The 19,531-nt window shown below is 48.8% G+C and overlaps 6 non-coding genes across 6 annotated transcripts; all 6 read right to left on the reverse strand.

Moving 5' to 3' along the window:
• Nucleotides 1-664: 664 nt before the first annotated feature.
• LOC142685358 (U2 spliceosomal RNA) lies at nt 665-855 on the reverse strand. Its single transcript, XR_012854846.1, has one exon. It is a non-coding gene; the product is annotated as a U2 spliceosomal RNA (small nuclear RNA).
• A 1,242-nt stretch (nt 856-2,097) lies between these two features.
• LOC142685359 (U2 spliceosomal RNA) lies at nt 2,098-2,288 on the reverse strand. Its single transcript, XR_012854847.1, has one exon. It is a non-coding gene; the product is annotated as a U2 spliceosomal RNA (small nuclear RNA).
• A 6,889-nt stretch (nt 2,289-9,177) lies between these two features.
• LOC142685310 (U2 spliceosomal RNA) lies at nt 9,178-9,375 on the reverse strand. Its single transcript, XR_012854808.1, has one exon. It is a non-coding gene; the product is annotated as a U2 spliceosomal RNA (small nuclear RNA).
• A 6,555-nt stretch (nt 9,376-15,930) lies between these two features.
• On the reverse strand, nt 15,931-16,121 carry LOC142685360 (U2 spliceosomal RNA). Its single transcript, XR_012854848.1, has one exon. It is a non-coding gene; the product is annotated as a U2 spliceosomal RNA (small nuclear RNA).
• A 1,234-nt stretch (nt 16,122-17,355) lies between these two features.
• LOC142685361 (U2 spliceosomal RNA) lies at nt 17,356-17,546 on the reverse strand. The gene has a single exon (XR_012854849.1). It is a non-coding gene; the product is annotated as a U2 spliceosomal RNA (small nuclear RNA).
• Nucleotides 17,547-18,780: 1,234 nt separating this feature from the next.
• LOC142685308 (U2 spliceosomal RNA) lies at nt 18,781-18,971 on the reverse strand. The gene has a single exon (XR_012854807.1). It is a non-coding gene; the product is annotated as a U2 spliceosomal RNA (small nuclear RNA).
• Between the last annotated feature and the right edge of the window lie 560 nt (nt 18,972-19,531).

A 19,531-nucleotide genomic window follows, 5' to 3' on the forward strand; every position in this document is an offset into this window, starting at 1 on the left:
TAGTTGCCTCCAGGAGGCCACAAGAGGGAGACAAGGGACTGCAAAATGGAAAATAAGCATCCACCAACTTTACAGACAACTTCTCCTTGCTCCTACAACCTCCATCCTTGCACAGTTTGTTATTCTTCTAGGTAACATAGTAACAAATCCAAATTGCTGCTCTCTTTGTAGGCAAGCAAGGCTTTGTTGCAACTGCAATTCTTACTCCTTCTTGAAATGTAGGGACGACAGTACATTCCATCACATCCATCTAGTGTACACAGGTAGGTCCATTGTGGCGGGCGGGCGGGCGGGCGGGCGGCTTTAATGGCTGTTTGCTGTTCCTCTACTCCACTCCACTATTTGACTGTGGTGCTGCATCAATCAGTGGCTGGCTCAGGTGCAGCTCTTTAACTTACCTAAAAGGGAGGGCGGAGAGAAGACAAGGAAGGTGAATGAGCTGTTCCAATGTGAAATGCCGGAAACACAGACACACAGACGACACAAAACAAGAGGTGGCAATGTATTCATTAATTGCATTTAATCAATTAGCTCATTATCACTCATGCATTGTCCAACAGGTGTTGAAATAATGGGATTAAAAGGGGAGATCCCTTCAGAAAGACAGAAACAATGGCAAACACAAAAAACACTTTTGGAATCTGATTTTAGTCAACACATAAGGAAAGGGTGCACCGGTCCTGGAAATACTGCAATACCAGGTCAATGCGTGGAGTGGACAGAGCAAGCTCTATTTCCATCTCCCTGTTCTAAAAATCCATTTAATATATGGTCCCCAGATAGGGGACGTATCAGATATTAAACTGATAAGAACAGATACTACACTTGATCTTAGCCAAAAGGCCGAGAAGCGATAACCCGAACGGGCCGCGCGTTGCCCGAGCCTGCCCGATACTGCTGTTAAGCCCTTGCAGCGATTCAGCCTACTTCTAGGCAATTCCATGGGGCCCTGCAGGCTCACACACTCACAGCTACACGGGAGGTGAATAAAGGCCGGAGAGGAAGCCAGACAGGATTTGCTTCTTTTGCTTGCACCACAATGCAGTGCTGAAAGAGGAGGAATCTACATAAAAACGCCTTCCTGGCAACGCCCAAATGCCCTGCTGCCATGCAGATAAACACTGGCAGCGGCAGCCAGTGCATGCCCACAGCCACCCCTTGTTCCTTCACACCTTGTATCAGCTGTAATCCAGTCCAGTCCAGTGCTGCCTGCTGAGCAGCACTGACCAACACTGCCTGGGCCCAGGCTTTTATCTCTGAGGCCCCATTATGATGTCAGAAAGCTGACTCTGGCTCCTCAGGGCTCCACTATGACACGTGCAAAGTTCCGTCTGAACTTTATATAAGACGGTGCGGCTCAGTCAGTCACTCAGTGTTGCCTGAGAGGGCAACACTGCAACAGCCGGCCGCCAGGCTGTCTTTTTTTGCACAGCTAGTTGCCTCCAGGAGGCCACAAGAGGGAGACAAGGGACTGCAAAATGGAAAATAAGCATCCACCAACTTTACAGACAACTTCTCCTTGCTCCTACAACCTCCATCCTTGCACAGTTTGTTATTCTTCTAGGTAACATAGTAACAAATCCAAATTGCTGCTCTCTTTGTAGGCAAGCAAGGCTTTGTTGCAACTGCAATTCTTACTCCTTCTTGAAATGTAGGGACGACAGTACATTCCATCACATCCATCTAGTGTACACAGGTAGGTCCATTGTGGCGGGCGGGCGGGCGGGCGGGCGGCTTTAATGGCTGTTTGCTGTTCCCCTACTCCACTCCACTATTTGACTGTGGTGCTGCATCAATCAGTGGCTGGCTCAGGTGCAGCTCTTTAACTTACCTAAAAGGGAGGGCGGAGAGAAGACAAGGAAGGTGAATGAGCTGTTCCAATGTGAAATGCCGGAAACACAGACACACAGACGACACAAAACAAGAGGTGGCAATGTATTCATTAATTGCATTTAATCAATTAGCTCATTATCACTCATGCATTGTCCAACAGGTGTTGAAATAATGGGATTAAAAGGGGAGATCCCTTCAGAAAGACAGAAACAATGGCAAACACAAAAAACACTATTGGAATCTGATTTTAGTCAACACATAAGGAAAGGGTGCACCGGTCCTGGAAATACTGCAATACCAGGTCAATGCGTGGAGTGGACAGAGCAAGCTCTATTTCCATCTCCCTGTTCTAAAAATCCATTTAATATATGGTCCCCAGATAGGGGACGTATCAGATATTAAACTGATAAGAACAGATACTACACTTGATCTTAGCCAAAAGGCCGAGAAGCGATAACCCGAACGGGCCGCGCGTTGCCCGAGCCTGCCCGATACTGCTGTTCAGCCCTTGCAGCGATTCAGCCTACTTTTAGGCAATTCCATGGGGCCCTGCAGGCTCACACACTCACAGCTACACGGGAGGTGAATAAAGGCCGGAGAGGAAGCCAGACAGGATTTGCTTCTTTTGCTTGCACCACAATGCAGTGCTGAAAGAGGAGGAATCTACATAAAAACGCCTTCCTGGCAACGCCCAAATGCCCTGCTGCCATGCAGATAAACACTGGCAGCGGCAGCCAGTGCATGCCCACAGCCACCCCTTGTTCCTTCACACCTTGTATCAGCTTTAATCCAGTCCAGAAGAGGCTGGACGCAGCCTGCAGGGCTTAAGGGGAAGCCTCCATGACCTCACTGGTAGGGAAAGGGTTAATAGGTAAGGGAGAGTTGGAGGGAGAGTTAGGAGGAGGTGGAGGAGGGACAAGGAGGAGTCAGGGGGCCGTTGCTGAGCTTCCCGCTGTTTGCGGCATTGAGCCGGAAGCAGCGGGAGGAGTAACACAGGGAGAGACAAGCTCCCCGTTGCCCGCGCTTATAACAATGTCGGAGGCCGTATTATTAGAGCGGCTGCGTGCCGCTGATGTGCACCATGGTCCCGGATGGCTTGAGGAGACCGTGGCTGCATTAACTAGGATCCCGGACGCCGTTTCGCCACGCCAGGCCCGGCGTTCGGGGTCTGTTGCAGGGGACAGGCTCCCCTCCCCCGGCCCCCTTACTAGCATTACTATGGCGGCGGGGGGGGAGTCGGCAACAACCGCTCCTGCTCGGAGCAGGCTGAGAGCGTTGCCGGGGGTGACGGCGACTCAGGCCGGGTCGACCCGTCCCTCCCGGCGGTCCCGACCTCCAGAGCGCCTCAGTCCTGAGGCAGTCCCGCGGACACGGCGTCGCAGAGGGAGCCCGATCTCGGACGCTGCAGGCCAGGCAGCTGGGAGGACCGCCCCTTCCCAGGCCCTGCGTCCTGGCAGGAATCCCAAGCCGCGACGGGGTCCGGCGGTAAGCAGGGAGTCGCAGGCCGGGCTCCCTGTCACCCCTCCCCCATCGGATGGAAGATTCGGAGGACAAGGTACGGCCGCCCCGCCTGGTGATGTTCCGGCCAGGGGGCAGGCTTCTTCAGGATCAGCGAGACGGACGTCTAGATCTGCAGCGACGTCGAGGCAACAGGTCCGGTCGGAAGTCTGGGTCCCGGCGGTCGGGCGGCAGGTTGCCGGCCCATCGGTCAGCGCGTCCTCATCCCCGTTCCGAAGATGTCGTTTGGATGGACAGTCGTCGGCGAGAGAAGAGCTGGAGGAAGGTGAACTGGACGTGTATCGTCGAGGTCAGGATGGTCCGGCTGACGGGAACACAGCGCCTGTGCAGCCCGGTGAGTGTATAACTCCATCATTGTCATATCCAGCGATTTTTATGTCGGGTATCGGCGGGGGGGCTGCTAGCGTCGCATCGGTGGCCGGTAGTGGCGCGGGCGGGCGCGATGGCGCGGGTTTGGCAGACTTAGTGGGTTGCTTGAGAGAGCTGGTCGGGCGCCTAGATAGGGCAGTGGCGCCGGTAGTCACGGAAGTGTCCCCGGCGGTAGTTGGGGAGGGTCCCAGGGAAGGGGGATTGTTACAAGCGCGGCCCGTAACGGCGGTTAGAGAGGCGGTCGCGGTGTCGGTACAGACCGAGGCGCAAAACGATGGCGATCGGGTGCGTATTGATGATCGCGCTCGTGGGGAGGTGTATGTGTGTTTCGAAGGTCCGTTGGGGGCGCATTTAAAGCAGGAGGTGCGTGAGCGGATCTGGAAGGACGAATATGTAGAGATTTTTTCTCTCTTGCCGCTCGCTAAATTTAATTTGGATAAGGGCAAGCGGGACGAGAGTAAAAAGGACGAGGAGGAACGGCGGCGGTATAGGCTTATCCCGCAGACGTTCGTTAATTGGTCGCAGGCGTTCGCCATATTAGCCAGTGTGATAGGGGAAAAGGCGCCGGAAAATTGTTCGGCGTTGTTTTGTTATTTTGATGCTATTGGGGAGGCTCATAGGGCGTATGGGGGCCAGGCGTGGCTGCGATACGACGAGCAATTCCGTCAGCGAAAAGCGGTTCGGCCGGCGATTCGGTGGGACCAGAAGGATATTGCTCTCTGGTTACGGGTTACGGCTCCGGTTAGGCAGTCCTTTCCCGGGAGCGCCGGCCAAGGAGGCCAGTCTAGTCAGGTTGGACAAGGCGGCGGGGGAAAGGCAGGGTTTTGCTGGCAATTTAATGAAGGCCAGTGCAAGTTCGGGGCCACGTGCAAGTTCAAGCACGTGTGTTCGGAGTGTAATGGTGCATCACACGGGGCGGCGAAATGTATGCGGAAAAGGAGGTCAGGGAACCAGTCCTCCGCGGCTGGTCAAGGGGGTGTCACCGGTGAGGGTGGAAAAGATGGCCCCTTATCTAAATGAGTATCCGGACAGGGCGGCGGCTAAGTTGCTTTACGAGGGTTTTCGTGTTGGTTTCGTTATTCCCCCGCCTCCTTATGAGGTTCCGGTTACGCGGAGGAATTTAAAATCGGCTTACTCGCATGCCAAGGTCGTGTCGGACAAATTGTTAAAAGAAGTTTCGTTGGGTCGCATGTCAGGGCCTTTTGTTGAGTCGCCAGTAAAAGATTTAGTGGTGTCCCCGTTGGGTATTGTTCCTAAGCGCGAGCCCGTAAAATTTCGTTTAATTCAACACTTATCGTATCCCAAGGGTTCGTCGGTAAACGACGGGATAGATCACGAGTTGTGCTTCGTAGCCTATACCTCATTCGATAAGGCGGTGGGGTTAGTGCGGGCTGCGGGTCCGGGCGCGCTGCTAGAAAAAACCGAAATCGAGGCGGCGTTCAGGTTGTTGCCAGTTCATCCAGAAAGCCAACGGCTGTTGGGCTGTTTTTGGAATGGGGCCTTTTATGTGGATCGGTGCCTTCCGATGGGGTGTTCCCTTTCTTGTGCGTACTTCGAGGCGTTTAGTAGCTTCGTGGAGTGGGTAGCGAGGGGAGTATCCGGGGTCGACTCGTTGATCCATTACTTAGATGATTTCTTGTGCGTTGGCCCGGGGGGTTCGCCGGTTTGCGGTAATTTGCTTTATGCACTACAGAAGGTTGCGAGGGATTTTGGGATCCCTTTGGCGCCAGAAAAAACGGAGGGCCCAGTAGCGACGATTTGTTTTTGGGAATTGAAATAGATTCGGTGGCAATGGAGTGTCGTCTCCCTGCGGATAAGCTGGGTGCTTTGAGGCTGGAGGTACGGCGGGCTTGTAGACTGAAGAAAATGACGCTGCGGGAGCTTCAGTCGCTGCTGGGGAAGTTGAATTTCGCCTGCCGGATTATGCCAATGGGGAGGGTGTTTGGTAGACGGTTGGCAGCGGCAACGGCGGGAGTGCGTGCACCGCATCATTTTGTGCGGCTCAAGGAGGAGCACCGAGCTGATCTTCAGGTTTGGGATGACTTCTTGGGCCAGTACAATGGTCGCTCGCTGTGGATGGCCCCAGCGCAGGATACGAGTGATTTGAATAATTTTACGGATGCGGCTGGGGCGGGCGGTTTTGGAGCTTACGGGGGAGGTCCGTGGTGCGCAGGTCAATGGCCGGCTAGTTGGGTGTCCAGCGGACTCACGCGGAATCTGGCCCTGCTCGAGCTGTTCCCCATCGTGGTGGCGGCAACCATTTGGGGGGACAGGCTCAGGGATAAGAAGGTTCGTTTTTACTGCGACAACATGGGGGTGGTGCTGGCCATTAATAACATCACGGCGTCCTCTCCTCCTGTAGTTCAATTGTTGCGACATTTAGTGTTGGTATGTTTGTCGTGGAACGCGTGGGTGGTGGCGGTGCATGTGCCGGGGGTACGGAATTGCATCGCTGATGCTCTTTCTCGCTCGCAGTGGGACCGGTTTCGGCAATTGGCACCGGGAGCGGAACGTCTCGGTTTGGCTTGTCCGGAACATCTTTGGGATCTGGTCTCGGTCCCGTAGAACAACTGGTACAAAGGTCTTTGGCGCGCACGACGTGGAGTGCTTATTCTGGTTGTTGGAGGCAGTGGGAGGAGTGGGTAAGAGAGTTGGGTGACGTCAATACGGATAGAGACAGGTTGGTGGCACTTTTGTACTGGTTAGGGGACGCCTGGGAGGCGGGGTTTTCAGTGGCAAAGGTGAACCGGTTCATATCTGCGGTGGCGTTTGGTTTTAAGTTACGAGGCTTTCAAGATGTATCTAAGGAATTTTTGGGTTGGGCCGAGGTAGAGTGGAGGCGGATAGTAGAAGGCCTGTGTCGTTTGCTTTGCTTAGCCAAGTAGGGAAGGGTAAGCTGATAGTTTTGTTCGCCCTCCCGGGGTCGGTTATGTGCCCAGTAGAGTGCATGCGGGGTTTTTTAAGCCGCAAGCGGGGTCTCCAGATTTGCCTTTGTTACGTCATGTGGACGGGTCGTTTTGTCCAGGTTTCAGTTTGGAGATGTATTTAAGGAATGTCTGACGGCGGTTGGTGTCGCGGCGGGCTCATATTCATCTCATTCCTTCAGGTTTGGCGCAGCAACTGCAGCGGGGCGCTGGGGGTTGGATGATGAAGGGGTGCGGCGCATTGGTCGTTGGGAGTCCAACTGAGTTAAGTCCTATGTCCGCTCCATTTGTTATAATTGTTTTCCATTTCAGATTCGCCTCCGTGTTTGGTGTGGTTGCTGGGTCATTCGTACGTGCACTGGGTCATTCGTACGTGCCCGGACGGTCGCCAGTTGCGCATTCCGCGACAGGATGCGGTTGTGCATTGGCTGGGATTTAGAGGTATGTCATGGAGCAGGGGGTTGGCAGAATCCCAGACATAGGCCCGGCTTGATAGGGTTCCGGAGGTCTTAGTGTTGCACGTGGGTGGGGATGACTTAGGAGTCTGCCCCTTGCGTGAGTTGGTGCGGGATATCAAACACGATATGTTGGGTTTGTGGGTTTCTTATCCCAAGTTGGGGATAGTGTGGTCGGACATAGTCCCGAGGAAACATTGGCGGTTGGCTAGGTCAGTGAAAGAGTCAATAAGGCTCGCATTAAAGTTAATCGGGCGGTGTCCCGTTTCGTAGCAAAAATCGGGGGCATTTGTGTGCGGCACAGGGATTTGGAGTCAGGAGTGGGGAACTTCTGGAGGGGTGATGGGGTTCATCTGACCGAGGTTGGCATTGATCTTTGGAGCTTGGCGATAGCAGAAGGAATAGAAAGGGCGGTGGTGGTGTGGCGGAACTCACAGGCTTAAGGTGGTCAAGGCCTGTTTCGCTGTGGCGGGGGGAGTCCTTGAGGCCAGTCAGTACAAAATGGTGGGGGGGTCGCATCGGGGGTATGCGTCCCCCAAAAAAGGTACATGGTTGAAGACTTCATCGGGTGTTATCCCTTTGAAGTGGTCTTCTGGTAGAAGGTATATCACTTGAAGGCTTCATCGGGTGTTATCCCTTTGAAGTGGACTTCTAGTGGTCGGTATATCACTTGAGGGCTTCATCGGGTGTTATCCCCTTGAAGTGGACTTCTAGTGGTCGGTATATCACTTGAGGGCTTCATCGGGTGTTATCCCCTTGAAGTGGACTTCTAGTGGTTGGAGCCATCTGCAGAGGTGAACGGTGCTTCCGAGCTGGTTTACGGCTGGAGGTAATTGGTGGTTTGCAGATGGCTAATTCGGTGTGTTCTTAAAAAGGAACATCTGAAGGGGCTTCAAGGACTTCCTCTGCTCGGGTTAATGTTAACGTTAAATTGTTATGTACGATTCTGACCCATGTTGGGTCATGTGAATTATTAGGAGGAATTCTCTGGTGGATTCCTAACTAGTTATCCGAATGTTTCGGATTTAAATTGTTTTGATAAAACTGTGAAATTAATAAACGGCTGCTGTGGCCATTTCACATCCAACCTCGGTGTCACGTGTCTTTCCTAAAGGTGGGGGTGGAGGGATAAGATGGGTAAGGGAAGGTTCATTAACACACGACTCTACTTAGGAAGGTCAAGTCCAGTGCTGCCTGCTGAGCAGCACTGACCAACACTGCCTGGGCCCAGGCTTTTATCTCTGAGGCCCCATTATGATGTCAGAAAGCTGGCTCTGGCTCCTCAGGGCTCCACTATGACACGTGCAAAGTTCCGTCTGAACTTTATATAAGACGGTGCGGCTCAGTCAGTCACTCAGTGTTGCCTGAGAGGGCAACACTGCAACAGCCGGCCGCCAGGCTGTCTTTTTTTGCACAGCTAGTTGCCTCCAGGAGGCCACAAGAGGGAGACAAGGGACTGCAAAATGGAAAATAAGCATCCACCAACTTTACAGACAACTTCTCCTTGCTCCTACAACCTCCATCCTTGCACAGTTTGTTATTCTTCTAGGTAACATAGTAACAAATCCAAATTGCTGCTCTCTTTGTAGGCAAGCAAGGCTTTGTTGCAACTGCAATTCTTACTTCTTCTTGAAATGTAGGGACGACAGTACATTCCATCACATCCATCTAGTGTACACAGGTAGGTCCATTGTGGCGGGCGGGCGGGCGGGCGGCTTTAATGGCTGTTTGCTGTTCCCCTACTCCACTCCACTATTTGACTGTGGTGCTGCATCAATCAGTGGCTGGCTCAGGTGCAGCTCTTTAACTTACCTAAAAGGGAGGGTGGAGAGAAGACAAGGAAGGTGAATGAGCTGTTCCAATGTGAAATGCCGGAAACACAGACACACAGACGACACAAAACAAGAGGTGGCAATGTATTCATTAATTGCATTTAATCAATTAGCTCATTATCACTCATGCATTGTCCAACAGGTGTTGAAATAATGGGATTAAAAGGGGAGATCCCTTCAGAAAGACAGAAACAATGGCAAACACAAAAAACACTTTTGGAATCTGATTTTAGTCAACACATAAGGAAAGGGTGCACCGGTCCTGGAAATACTGCAATACCAGGTCAATGCGTGGAGTGGACAGAGCAAGCTCTATTTCCATCTCCCTGTTCTAAAAATCCATTTAATATATGGTCCCCAGATAGGGGACGTATCAGATATTAAACTGATAAGAACAGATTTTTTTTTCAGTTGGCTACCCCCTCGCGGGGGTGTCAATGATTTATTACTTAAAATTCAAAAACATTTACAATAAATTACAGCTTTTTACAATGAATTACAGTAATAAAATCAATTTACATAAAAACACATAAAAGGGGACATGGTGGCAAATTCTTATATATTGGAGTTCCATTCTTTTACAAACCATTTATTTGAAAGGGTGGCATTTCTTTTTTTATCTAATAAATAATAAATGTACATCTCGCTAAAACAAAGACCTAAAACATCGTCAACAGATAAAACATCGTGCTTAAAAATCAGGATGTTCCTGGCCTTCCACAGAGCTTCTTTTACGCAGTTCATCGTCTTCCATGCAATAGTCTTTTGGTTCGCGGTTGGGCATCCAAAGAGTCCATATAAAATCATTTCGTAACTCAAGTCCTTTAGGTCTGCCATCTTCTTCATTAGAGGGAATATCTTTATCCAAATATGTTTAGTAAAATCGCAAGTCCAAAAAATATGACGCACGGTCTCCTCAGCCTGGCAGCCTTCCCTCGGACAGATGGCAGACCTCGCGAATCCTCTCCTGAATTGGAATGCCCGGCATGGAAGACATTGATGAACGCAGCTCCAGGCCAGGTCCATCTGTGTATTAAAAAGATAAAACACATTAACCATTTTGAAGATAAAAGCACAGCGTTCATTATTAAAATTTTCAATATTAGTGACGACTTCATTTCCTCTTATGTCTTTTATAAGTTTCTTACTGTTTATCATGTCATTAAAATTTTTCCCTTTAAAATTAAACAAGGCCACTATTTTCTCTAAAATCACGTAATTTGCTGGTAGATTAAAAGCATAAGGTGAGGTTAAAACAATTTCAAACCACCCCATCCTTCGCATAAAAAACCCAGTATTAAAACGTAGAAAATAAGACCAATGATGTTGTTTAAAAAGAGAATTAAGACAGAAACAAAAGTACTTGATTAAAAGAAACCTATTAAAATCTGGAAAGTCTTTGCCACCCTTTGGTTTGATTTTCATTACCGTCTCACGTTTAAGTTTCTCCATTCTGGAACTCCAAAAGAAGGTAAAACAAGCTTTAGTAATTTTTCTTAATAAAACCGTGGGAGGAGGGAAAAACATGCTTAAGTATAAAAGCAAAGGTAAAATTATCATTTTAATTATTAAAATTTTTCCCTCCATGGTAAGCTTCCTCATGTTCCACATGCATATTTTTTGATTTACCTTCTGCGCCACCATGTCCCAACTAATAAAACCATTGTCGTACTCACTGAAGGAGACACCTAAAATTTTAATATTATCAGACACAGGAACCGGTATATCTCTAAGAGCCATGCTTCCTATGTTTAAAATATGACTCTTGCTGAAGTTTACTTTAAAACCGGAAGCACAGCAATAAAACTCGATTTGCCTAAGGGTTCTCTGAAGCGACAGGGCGTCCCTACATAAAACCGCTACATCATCCATGTACCCCACTGCTTTGGCCTCTACGCCGCCTCCCCCGGGCAGGGGGACTCCACGGATACACTTATCGCGGCGAATTGCGCATAACAGAGGCTCCAATGCACATATAAAAAGCAGTGGGGATAAGGGACACCCCTGCTTCACCCCAGAGTTTAAAAATACGTCCTGTGTCTTAAAACCATTCACTAAAATTTTGCTGGTGCATTCTCTGTAAAAGGCTTTAATAGATAATAAAAATCCTTCAGGTATACCCATACGTTCTAAAACCTTAAAAAGATAAAAATGAGAGACACGGTCGAACGCCTTCTCAAAGTCTATAGATAAAATGGCTAATTTACCTTTTCTAGACCTCGTGTCCTCAATCACGTCTTTTATCAGGTTAAGATTATCCCAGATGCTGCGGCCTGGCACCCCACACACCTGGTCAGAGTGTATAATGTGGGGTATTATGGCTTTTAATCTATTTGCACATATTTTAGCCATAATTTTATAGTCGCTATTTAGAAGGGTTATTGGTCTCCAATTCTTTAAAACTGCGATGTCACCCGTCTTATACAGCAGGGAGACCTCACCCTTCCGCCAGGACTTAGGCAGCATCTTGGAATTAAAAACATCAGAAAAAAGGTTAAAAAGATCCTCTTTTAAAATGTCATAAAATTTTACATAAAACTCACTGGGTATACCGTCCGGTCCGGGAACTTTCCCTGTTTTAAAACTCTTAACAGTTTCTAAAACCTCCTGCTCCGTCAGCTCCTGTAATAAAAAATTCTGGGAGACAGGGTCTAAAACAGTGGTAATCTCCTTCAGTGAGTCACGCATAAAATTATGATCCACAGTCTTAACATTAAAAAGGTCAGTGTAAAACTCATGAACTTTACTTAAAAGACCCTGTACATCTGACACCCCTTCTATATTTTTGATAATTGCCTTTTTGTTATTTATTTTCTTAAAAAAGTACCTGGAGCAGGTCTCGTTCTCCTCCACATGTTGTATTTTTGAACGGAATATAATCTCTTTACCTTTCTGCTCCAGGCACTGGGCTATCTCCTTTTTCAAATTGGTGATGTCATCTTTAACGTCTATGTCATGATCTTGCATTTTGTACAGGGTCTGCAGACGGGTATTGAGAATTTTAAAAAAAGCGTATTTCTCTTTGGCTTTCGCCACGCTTTTCTTAATAAAAAAATCTTTAATTTTCTTTTTCATTTTCTCCCACCATGCACTGATGGGAGTGCGTGTGTCTCTTACCCGCCTGCTTTCTTGGTAAAATTCAATAAAATCTGCTAAAACCTGTGGATCGTCTAAAAGGGAAACATTCATCTTCCAGGGCTTTTTACATACAATATTATTAAGATCATGCTTTACTTTAAAAGATAAAAGCCTGTGATCTGAAAACACATTGGTTAAAACTTCACAATTAAAAGGCAGTAAATTTTCAGAACAAAAGATAAAATCAATCCTGGAGCTACAGGTGGCGTTGCTCCAGGTAACGCCGGCTTCCTCTGGACTGCTCCTGTTACATTCTTTGTATATGTCTTTTAATTTAAAATCAGTCACAATATCCTTGAGCAGTCCAGAGGTCTTGTCATAGTTCCTACCCGTACTGTTGGTAAGCCGGCGTTCTCCTCTCAGGATACAATTAAAATCACCTGCGAGGATAAAAGGCTCAGATGTGTTGATAAAAAGCGGTAAAATCTCCAGCATCCTCGCTCTTTCGTTCTTTTCTGGTGATCCGTAAAAATTTAAAAACTGCCACTTTACACCATCAATAAAAGCTTTAACCATTAAAATACGTCCTGGTAAGATTTCTTGAATAAAATCAATTAAAACGTTTCCCTTAAAAAGAATGGCGACCCCTGCTGATCTGGACTCGTTGGATCCAGACCAGACGGATGGACCATACTTCCAATCCTTTTTGTAATTTTCATATCTCATTGTATGGGGAATGCCGCACTCCTGCAGGAAAAATACAGAGGCTGCCAGGCAAGATAAAAAATTGAAGAGAGCAACCCTTCTCACTTTTGACTTGGCGCCCCTCACGTTGAGGGAGATTCCCATGAGCTCGGACATCGTGGAGAGTAAAAAGCAAAATTCTGATTTTAAAATAATAAATAATAGGCGTACTTAAAATCAGATTTCTCCTCCACCAGCAATACCCGAAACCTCACTTGAACTCATGGCCCCGCCCTCATCCGACTCAACTGAAAAGAGGGACGAGGCAGGAGAAGAACTACTGTCGCTGAGAGCTGAGCCAGCAACACTCACCTCGTACACGGGGAGCCCAGACTCGCACAGCCTCACCTGGGTCTCTCTCGGTTGACCGACTGGGTCCATGTCTGGTGGGTCCCCCAAGGGCCCCGCCTCTCCCCCCTGGGCCCGTGAAGGCCGGTCTAGAGGGGGAGGTTGTGCGCATGGCGGGGTGTCCGATAATACGGAGGGAGCAGTGCCCGTCCTCCTCACCAGTCCAGGCGAGGAGGGGGTCCCAGGAGGAGCCACATCTTTCCGCACGGACGTATCCATCTGCTCCTCCCCTGTCTCCCTCCTACTGGCACGCTCTTGCTTCCCCTTTTTACGGGGACCCACCTGTACCCAGTTTTCTCCTTCCGAGTCGGTCTCTAGAGACCCAGGATTAGGAGCAGGCCCGGCACCGCCTGAGCAACCAGCCGTCTGGGATGCCACAGGTTCATCGATGGCCTGCTCTTTTTCTGCCTTCCTCTTGGCCTGCCGTTTTTCCTTCGCGCTGGGCTCATTTTTATCCCCTGAGGTCGCTGGCTGAGAGGCACCTGTTTTGGCTTCGGCTAGCCGTACTCTTGAAGCCCAGGTACCTCTCTGCTCTTTCGCCGCAACAGCTTGTTCTCCTCCTTGAGGACGGGACTGCTCTGCTGGTGGAGCACGTGGGGGCACCTCGGGTTGCTCATCTTCTTCGCCTCGGTACCTATGTGGACAAGCATAATAAAGATGACCAGTTTTTTGACAAAAATTGCATTTTTTCTCTTCTGTACATTCTCTCATTGTGTGTTGTTTACTTCCACAGTTCCTGCTGGTGACATCGCAGTTAAAACTGGTATGTCCATAGGTACCGCAGGCCCTGCAGAAGTTTGGCATTCCTGAGAAATAGAGGTCGCCATTCACATTCCCAAGTTTAAAACGAGCAGGTGGTAGCTTCGTTTCTTGGGTGGAGGGGTCCTTTATTAGCGTAACAATAAATTTCCATTTGACGGTCCACACACCGCACTCGTTCATAACTCTCCCCAGCAGCTTAACGTTCTTAAAGTATGCAGCAAGAAACGCCGCCACTTCCTGATCTTTCACGTATGGGGAATACATTTTAATCACTACGAGTTTGGTTACTTCAAAAGCGTGTTCAATTACCTGGACTCCCAAGGCCATGAGTTCACCTTGTTGCCTCTCAGCTTTTCCCATGGCATCACGGAGGATTCCTTCTCCCATAAAGGTCACGTCGTACACTCCACGCCTTGGGTAGTCCTGGATCGCCAAAATCTCGTTCTTGTGGACCGCCAACCGCTTTTCCAAAATATCGTGGACAAGGAACTTGAGACCACGAGGACCGCCTCCACCCTCTGCCAAGATAAATCTTGCAGTATTCCTCAACCGGGCGTATACCGGCACCGCATCAGGTCCGCCTGCCATTTGCGTGGCCAGGTCAGTACCGCACAGCTTGCGCTGCGCCCTTTGGCTTCAAGGAGACACACCAAAGGGCTGGGGGGGGGATCGCAACTCGTTGCTCAGGACTAAGCCTCTCTCCCAAATAGCAGCACGGGGGTGAAGTCCAGGCGAACCTGGACGATCCCCCGAGGCCGAGAGAGAGGGTACCTGAGCACCTTCTGACTAAAAACCTCCTGTATAAATACACTTGGTCTTAGCCAAAAGGCCGAGAAGCGATAACCCGAACGGGCCGCGCGTTGCCCGAGCCTGCCCGATACTGCTGTTCAGCCCTTGCAGTGATTCAGCCTACTTCTAGGCAATTCCATGGGGCCCTGCAGGCTCACACACTCACAGCTACACGGGAGGTGAATAAAGGCCGGAGAGGAAGCCAGACAGGATTTGCTTCTTTTGCTTGCACCACAATGCAGTGCTGAAAGCGGAGGAATCTACATAAAAACGCCTTCCTGGCAACGCCCAAATGCCCTGCTGCCATGCAGATAAACACTGGCAGCGGCAGCCAGTGCATGCCCACAGCCACCCCTTGTTCCTTCACACCTTGTATCAGCTGTAATCCAGTCCAGTCCAGTGCTGCCTGCTGAGCAGCACTGACCAACACTGCCTGGGCCCAGGCTTTTATCTCTGAGGCCCCATTATGATGTCAGAAAGCTGGCTCTGGCTCCTCAGGGCTCCACTATGACACGTGCAAAGTTCCGTCTGAACTTTATATAAGACGGTGCGGCTCAGTCAGTCACTCAGTGTTGCCTGAGAGGGCAACACTGCAACAGCCGGCCGCCAGGCTGTCTTTTTTTGCACAGCTAGTTGCCTCCAGGAGGCCACAAGAGCGAGACAAGGGACTGCAAAATGGAAAATAAGCATCCACCAACTTTACAGACAACTTCTCCTTGCTCCTACAACCTCCATCCTTGCACAGTTTGTTATTCTTCTAGGTAACATAGTAACAAATCCAAATTGCTGCTCTCTTTGTAGGCAAGCAAGGCTTTGTTGCAACTGCAATTCTTACTCCTTCTTGAAATGTAGGGACGACAGTACATTCCATCACATCCATCTAGTGTACACAGGTAGGTCCATTGTGGCGGGCGGCTTTAATGGCTGTTTGCTGTTCCCCTACTCCACTCCACTATTTGACTGTGGTGCTGCATCAATCAGTGGCTGGCTCAGGTGCAGCTCTTTAACTTACCTAAAAGGGAGGGCGGAGAGAAGACAAGGAAGGTGAATGAGCTGTTCCAATGTGAAATGCCGGAAACACAGACACACAGACGACACAAAACAAGAGGTGGCAATGTATTCATTAATTGCATTTAATCAATTAGCTCATTATCATTCATGCATTGTCCAACAGGTGTTGAAATAATGGGATTAAAAGGGGAGATCCCTTCAGAAAGACAGAAACAATGGCAAACACAAAAAACACTTTTGGAATCTGATTTTAGTCAACACATAAGGAAAGGGTGCACCGGTCCTGGAAATACTGCAATACCAGGTCAATGCGTGGAGTGGACAGAGCAAGCTCTATTTCCATCTCCCTGTTCTAAAAATCCATTTAATATATGGTCCCCAGATAGGGGACGTATCAGATATTAAACTGATAAGAACAGATACTACACTTGATCTTAGCCAAAAGGCCGAGAAGCGATAACCCGAACGGGCCGCGCGTTGCCCGAGCCTGCCCGATACTGCTGTTCAGCCCTTGCAGCGATTCAGCCTACTTCTAGGCAATTCCATGGGGCCCTGCAGGCTCACACACTCACAGCTACACGGGAGGTGAATAAAGGCCGGAGAGGAAGCCAGACAGGATTTGCTTCTTTTGCTTGCACCACAATGCAGTGCTGAAAGAGGAGGAATCTACATAAAAACGCCTTCCTGGCAACGCCCAAATGCCCTGCTGCCATGCAGATAAACACTGGCAGCGGCAGCCAGTGCATGCCCACAGCCACCCCTTGTTCCTTCACACCTTGTATCAGCTGTAATCCAGTCCAGTCCAGTGCTGCCTGCTGAGCAGCACTGACCAACACTGCCTGGGCCCAGGCTTTTATCTCTGAGGCCCCATTATGATGTCAGAAAGCTGGCTCTGGCTCTTCAGGGCTCCACTATGACACGTGCAAAGTTCCGTCTGAACTTTATATAAGACGGTGCGGCTCAGTCAGTCACTCAGTGTTGCCTGAGAGGGCAACACTGCAACAGCCGGCCGCCAGGCTGTCTTTTTTTGCACAGCTAGTTGCCTCCAGGAGGCCACAAGAGGGAGACAAGGGACTGCAAAATGGAAAATAAGCATCCACCAACTTTACAGACAACTTCTCCTTGCTCCTACAACCTCCATCCTTGCACAGTTTGTTATTCTTCTAGGTAACATAGTAACAAATCCAAATTGCTGCTCTCTTTGTAGGCAAGCAAGGCTTTGTTGCAACTGCAATTCTTACTCCTTCTTGAAATGTAGGGACGACAGTACATTCCATCACATCCATCTAGTGTACACAGGTAGGTCCATTGTGGCGGGCGGGCGGGCGGCTTTAATGGCTGTTTGCTGTTCCCCTACTCCACTCCACTATTTGACTGTGGTGCTGCATCAATCAGTGGCTGGCTCAGGTGCAGCTCTTTAACTTACCTAAAAGGGAGGGCGGAGAGAAGACAAGGAAGGTGAATGAGCTGTTCCAATGTGAAATGCCGGAAACACAGACGCACAGACGACACAAAACAAGAGGTGGCAATGTATTCATTAATTGCATTTAATCAATTAGCTCATTATCACTCATGCATTGTCCAACAGGTGTTGAAATAATGGGATTAAAAGGGGAGATCCCTTCAGAAAGACAGAAACAATGGCAAACACAAAAAACACTTTTGGAATCTGATTTTAGTCAACACATAAGGAAAGGGTGCACCGGTCCTGGAAATACTGCAATACCAGGTCAATGCGTGGAGTGGACAGAGCAAGCTCTATTTCCATCTCCCTGTTCTAAAAATCCATTTAATATATGGTCCCCAGATAGGGGACGTATCAGATATTAAACTGATAAGAACAGATACTACACTTGATCTTAGCCAAAAGGCCGAGAAGCGATAACCCGAACGGGCCGCGCGTTGCCCGAGCCTGCCCGATACTGCTGTTCAGCCCTTGCAGCGATTCAGCCTACTTCTAGGCAATTCCATGGGGCCCTGCAGGCTCACACACTCACAGCTACACGGGAGGTGAATAAAGGCCGGAGAGAAAGCCAGACAGAATTTGCTTCTTTTGCTTGCACCACAATGCAGTGCTGAAAGAGGAGGAATCTACATAAAAACGCCTTCCTGGCAACGCCCAAATGCCCTGCTGCCATGCAGATAAACACTGGCAGCGGCAGCCAGTGCATGCCCACAGCCACCCCTTGTTCCTTCACACCTTGTATCAGCTGTAATCCAGTCCAGTCCAGTGCTGCCTGCTGAGCAGCACTGACCAACACTGCCTGGGCCCAGGCTTTTATCTCTGAGGCCCCATTATGATGTCAGAAAGCTGGCTCTGGCTCCTCAGGGCTCCACTATGACACGTGCAAAGTTCCGTCTGAACTTTATATAAGACGGTGCGGCTCAGTCAGTCACTCAGTGTTGCCTGAGAGGGCAACACTGCAACAGCCGGTCGCCAGGCTGTCTTTTTTTGCACAGCTAGTTGCCTCCAGGAGGCCACAAGAGGGAGACAAGGGACTGCAAAATGGAAAATAAGCATCCACCAACTTTACAGACAACTTCTCCTTGCTCCTACAACCTCCATCCTTGCACAGTTTGTTATTCTTCTAGGTAACATAGTAACAAATCCAAATTGCTGCTCTCTTTGTAGGCAAGCAAGGCTTTGTTGCAACTGCAATTCTTACTCCTTCTTGAAATGTAGGGACGACAGTACATTCCATCACATCCATCTAGTGTACACAGGTAGGTCCATTGTGGCGGGCGGGCGGGCGGCTTTAATGGCTGTTTGCTGTTCCCCTACTCCACTCCACTATTTGACTGTGGTGCTGCATCAATCAGTGGCTGGCTCAGGTGCAGCTCTTTAACTTACCTAAAAGGGAGGGCGGAGAGAAGACAAGGAAGGTGAATGAGCTGTTCCAATGTGAAATGCCGGAAACACAGACACACAGACGACACAAAACAAGAGGTGGCAATGTATTCATTAATTGCATTTAATCAATTAGCTCATTATCACTCATGCATTGTCCAACAGGTGTTGAAATAATGGGATTAAAAGGGGAGATCCCTTCAGAAAGACAGAAACAATGGCAAACACAAAAAACACTTTTGGAATCTGATTTTAGTCAACACATAAGGAAAGGGTGCACCGGTCCTGGAAATACTGCAATACCAGGTCAATGCGTGGAGTGGACAGAGCAAGCTCTATTTCCATCTCCCTGTTCTAAAAATCCATTTAATATATGGTCCCCAGATAGGGGACGTATCAGATATTAAACTGATAAGAACAGATTTTTTTTTTTTTTTTTTTTTTTTTTTTTTAAAACCATTCAGTTTAACTTAAAGCAACAGTACACAAACCATTTTGCATTTTAAGGCATAAGTTGCCTTAGTCGTACATCATCATGGCTATTTTATTCCAAACAATAATAATCAAGACACAGAAAGGATTGTGAAGAACAAAAATAAAACAGGAATAAATCTTATCAATTAGCTATATTTCACCAACCTTCTCCACTTCTTAAATTTCCATATCCCCTCTGCGTCTATACCACCACCGCACTGACTATCCCAACGATAGACTACGTATAGTCTTGACAAAACCATCCTCACACACTCACCAATGGGTACCCACTTATGTTTGAAAACACCTAAATTACGTACATCCCATAAGCTTTCCATTATACACGCCATAATCAACCATAAGATCCTATCACTTACTCTGTTACAAGCCCCTATAGCAAACATCGCAACCTTCCAATCCACAAACTTCACCCCAGCTAACTCCTTACAGACGCCACCCATCCTCCTCCATACCTCATACGAATAATTGCAGTCCCAAAAAAGATGCCTAACAGTCTCCCGTGAATTACACCCACCCCTTGGACAC

The sequence above is a fragment of the Rhinoderma darwinii genome (assembly GCF_050947455.1).
Source record: "Rhinoderma darwinii isolate aRhiDar2 chromosome 5 unlocalized genomic scaffold, aRhiDar2.hap1 SUPER_5_unloc_13, whole genome shotgun sequence".
Lineage (NCBI taxonomy): Eukaryota > Metazoa > Chordata > Amphibia > Anura > Rhinodermatidae > Rhinoderma > Rhinoderma darwinii.